This window comes from Callospermophilus lateralis, unplaced genomic scaffold (assembly GCF_048772815.1).
Source record: "Callospermophilus lateralis isolate mCalLat2 unplaced genomic scaffold, mCalLat2.hap1 Scaffold_246, whole genome shotgun sequence".
Taxonomy (NCBI): Eukaryota; Metazoa; Chordata; class Mammalia; order Rodentia; family Sciuridae; genus Callospermophilus; species Callospermophilus lateralis.
This window is the reverse complement of record NW_027513304.1, coordinates 1,853,342-1,858,158: the sequence shown is the minus strand read 5'-3', so window position 1 is coordinate 1,858,158 and position 4,817 is coordinate 1,853,342. Positions and strand designations below refer to the sequence as shown.

General features: G+C 32.8%; 1 non-coding gene across 1 annotated transcript; it reads right to left on the bottom strand.

The window, feature by feature from the left end:
* Positions 1–3,870: 3,870 nt before the first annotated feature.
* On the bottom strand, positions 3,871–3,977 carry LOC143388553 (U6 spliceosomal RNA). The gene has a single exon (XR_013154925.1). It is a non-coding gene; the product is annotated as a U6 spliceosomal RNA (small nuclear RNA).
* Between the last annotated feature and the right edge of the window lie 840 nt (positions 3,978–4,817).

Below are 4,817 nucleotides of genomic sequence, written 5' to 3'. Positions count from 1 at the left end.
GCTTGTACAGGGCAGCAGCCACTTAACTTCTTGTGGTTTCCAGTGTTAGACAATTCAAATTTGTAATCCTTTATTTCTCATATATTAAAGAGAATAATAAAGGAAAGATCCTTAAAAGTTCCAGAGAAGATGAGAGAATGTAGAAATAATGCAACAGGAACCACAGGAAATTTTTTAAAAATTACATTAAAGAAAATGAATTGCCGTATTTTGAAATACTGAATAGTCATAATAAAACAAATACATTTATTGATCTTCAGCTTTTTGAATGAATGTATAAACCTGGGTAATTTTAGTAACAAAATAAATACTGAAGATGTAAAGGTACATGCAAATAAGATTGAATTTAGTTTTTTTTAAGCAATGAAAAAGAGAAAAGTAGATATTGCTATTGTATACTTCAAAGTTGAGAATCAAATGGTAATGTCAACTGTTGAAGAAATACAAAAATGACTATACCGTGCATATTATTTAAATACAATGTTTTCCAATTAAGACATGAAAATACAGCCAACTCTACCAGAAAGAAATGAGAGAAGAAATAGGAGGGAATTGGTAAAATAAGCTAAGTACTTAATTTTTCAAGATTTCAATTAAAACATAGTTATTAAATTTAAAAAAATAGCACTATAATGCTTAATGTAGGAGAATAAAAATATTAATCATTAACAAGTGACTGCCTTTATAAAATGACAAATATTTGTTGAGAGAACTAATGGTTACCTGTTTGTTAATTTTCCCACATGCAAAGAAATATCAGTTTTTGTTTGTTTGTTTTAATTGTGAGCCCCGCTGTACTATTAATTAATTGAAAAACATTTAAAAGTGAATGCAGCTTTTCACAATGAAAGAGATGAATTATTTTAAAACAGAATACAGGCATAGTGAAAAGCTAAGACATAAGAAAAATAGTTTGAGTGGACAAGGGTCTATTTTAGAGGGTTAAGAAAATAGAAAGAAAGGAATTTGAGCTGAAAGAAATATTAGGCAAAACTAAATTTGGTGAAATGAAGAGGCAATCATACATATTTATAAGACCCAAACCTAAAATTTAGAGTCTTTAGAAAATTGACTATAATTGTTTTTGACACTGATAACTATCTGGGGGAAAAGTGATAACTCAAAAGTTACAGTGTATAATTCTTAGATGGTGTACAATGCTGATAGCTCAATTTTAATAGAAATGAGCAGATATTTTGTTTTTAAATTTATCTCCATGGTCCATGACTAGGAACTTCACTTTTTATCTTATAACACTGAACATCTTTATAATAATGTTGAACTATTTAGTACTTTCACCAGCTATGATGATTAATCTTCTGCCTCAACTTAATTAGACCACGGAATACCCAGAAAAGTGGTTGAGTATTATTTGGAGATGGGTCTGTGATAAGTGTTTCTGACAGAGCTCATCACAGGAATTGAACTGAGGAAAACAAATGGCCCTCCCCATCTGATCCCTTGAGGGCCCAAACTGAATAAAAAGGCCAAGGAAAATTAAATTCATCTTTTCTTAACTGCTCTAGCTAGAATGTCAGTCTTCTCCTACCCTCTGTGCTCCTGGTTCTCAGGTTTTAGGTTCGAACTGGAGTCTACACCATCAGTTTTCTAGTTCTCAAACCTTAGAACTATGAAAATGTTTTCCTGTGTCTCCAGGTAGTAGATGGCAGATCATAGAACCTCTCTGCTTCCATAACCATGTGGGTCAATTCCTTATAAGAAGTTTTATTCTCTATTATTTCTCTGTCTCTTCTATTTCACTGGCCTGTTTCCTGTAAAATCCTGATTAATAAGTCTAATTTTCCAAAATTTGACCATACTGAAAACAAAATGAAGATTTTGGGCATTAGTTTTGCTCAGGAACAATGTGGGGCAACATAACACAAAATAAATTATTTTTATACGTACTAATACAATATAGTAAAATATACAAAATACAATATAGTATTCTCCACATTAGACATATCTTTTCCTAGGTTCTGTCTTCTAATTCTAGTCTTCTGTATCTTTCACTCCATCTGTCCTCCATATACTTCAGTTTGCACATGCCTAATTAAAAAAAAAAAACAAAACCTGAAATCTGACATTTACCCAAATCTGAAACTCTTTGATTGCCAGTAAGATGTCACAAGTGGGAAATGCCACACTTGGCCTCATGTAATAGGTTGTACTCAAAATGCAGGTGCATTAAAAAAGGTTGTATAAAATATCTTCAGGTTATGTGTTTAAGACATGTGAAACACAAATGAATTTCATATTTTAACTTGGGTCTCACCTCCATGACATCTCATAATGTTTTTGTGAATATTCCTAAATCCAAAAACATCTAACATATTTAGGCTCTCAAACATTTCAAATAAAACATATTTAGCCTATACTCAAATATGAGTCTTCTTTTTGCTATCTCTTTTAATTATACAATTTCTTTTTTTGAAATTTAGGCAAGAGCCATAAATGTTTCTTACTACCTAATCAATGGCTTTTTTTCCTCTTTTTAATTTTATTTATTTTAATTTGATATATGTGACAGCAGAATGAAATTCAATTCATATTACACAAATAGAGCACAATTTCTTATGTCTTTGGTTGTACACAAAGTAAAGTCATGCCATTCATGTTTTCATACATGTATTTAAGGTAATGATGTTCGTCTCATTCCACCATCTTTCTTACCCCCATGCCTTCCTCTCCTTTCTCTCCCCTTTGCCCTATTTAAAGTTCCTCTGTTCCTCCCATGCTCTGCCCCCCACCCATCACCATTATGATTCAGTGCCGCAGTCCGGCTGCAGCAAAATAACAGGGGGAATGAAGAGCAACTTGTGTAGATTGATACAGCTGGAGTGGAAGCCATTTATTGTAGGACAGGAGGGGTATATATACATTACACACAGCTTATCTTAATTAACATAAACTAGATACAGCAGTCAACCAATAAGGAATCTCCACACTTAAGAGCTCACTGGCATTACTTCACAAACCACTCCCTCTGGCAAAATGCCAGGAGCCATCTTGACTTGTTTACAGATCCTTGTATCAGAGAAGACATTTGGAATTTGATTTTTTGATTTTTTTCAATTAGCATTATATTCTCCAACTCCATTCATTTACCTGCAAAGGTCATGATTATATTCTCTTTTAATGCTGAGTAATATTCCATTGTGTATATATACCACATTTTCTTTATCCATTAATCTACTTAAGGGCATCTAGGTTGGTTCCACAATTTGGTTATTGTGAATTGTGCTGCCATAAACACTGATGTGGCTGTGTCCCTGTAGCACACTGTTTTTAAGTCCTTTGGGTATAAAACAAGGGGTGGAATAACTGGGTCAAATGGTGGTTCCATTCCAAATTTTCTGAGGAATCTCCATACTGCTTTCCATATTGACTGCAACAATTTGCAGTCCCACCAGCAATGTATGAGTGTGCCCTTCTCCTCACATCCTTGCCAACACTTATTGTTGTTTGTATTCTTAATAGCTGCCATTCTGACAGGAGTGAGATGAAATCTTAGATTAGTTTTGATTTGCATTTCTCTAATTGCTAGAGATGTTGAGCATTTTTTCATATATTTGTTGATTGATTGTATATCATCTTCTGAGAAGTGTATATTCATTTCCTTGGCCCATTTATTGATTGACTTATTTGAGTTTTTTGTTTGTTTGTTTGTTTGTTTGTTTTTTGGTGTTAAGATTTTTGAGTTCTTTAAATACCTAGAGACTAGTGCGCTATCTCATGTGTATGTTCTAGAAATTTGTTCCCATTCTGTAGGCTCTCTATTTACTTCACTGATTATTTCTTTTGCTGAGAAGAAGCTTTTGAGTTTGAATCCATTCCATTCATTGTTTCTTGATTTCAATTCCTGTGATAAAAATTATGGAATGCTTCATGAATTTGCATGTCATCCTTGCATAGGGGTCATGCTAATCTTCTCTGTATCATTCCAATTTTAGTATATGTGCTGCCAAAGTGAGCACCTGATCAATGTCTTTTGAAAACATTTAATAATCTTAATACATACTTATGAATGTATTTTCACATTCATAAGTGTCTTAAGAATACATTTTTTTCCTTGAAATCATGTATTCATAAGCAATACCTTTGGATCCTTGCAGTTACCCAGTGGAATATGTAATATTGTGAATGCTAATTTGTTTTTGATAGTTTACTGTTCACAAAAACACTTTGACAAACTGTTATAAGCTGACTGTATTCCCTTGTAATTTATATATTGAAATCCCAATTCCAAGTAACTTAGAATGCAATCTGATTTTTTTAAAATTTTTTCTTTTAAGTTATTTTATTCTAATTTGTTATACATGATAGCAGAATGCATTACAATTCATATTACACATATAGAGCACATTTTTCATATCTCAAAATACATTCACACCATTAGTGTCTTCATACATGTACTTAGGGTAATGATATCCATCTCATTCCATCTTCTTTTTTACCCCCATACCCCCTTCTTTCCCCTCCCACCCCTTTGCCCTATCTAGAGTTCATCTAATCCTCCCATGCTCCTCCTCTAGAATGAAATACTATTTGAAGACAGGATCTTTAAGAAGATAATAAATTTAAAGTAAGATCATTAACGTAGGACCTTTTCCAATATGTCTTGGGTCCTTATAAGAAGGAAAAACTTGTAGACACAAAAATTGACATTGGGAGATGATATAAAGAGACACAAGAAGACAATGTCAACCTACACACCAAGGAGCATGCTGGAACATTTTCTCTCCTTACAATGCTCAGTAGGAAACAACCCTGGAAGTTTGGACTTTTGTTTTCCAGAAGAGTAAAATGATAAATTT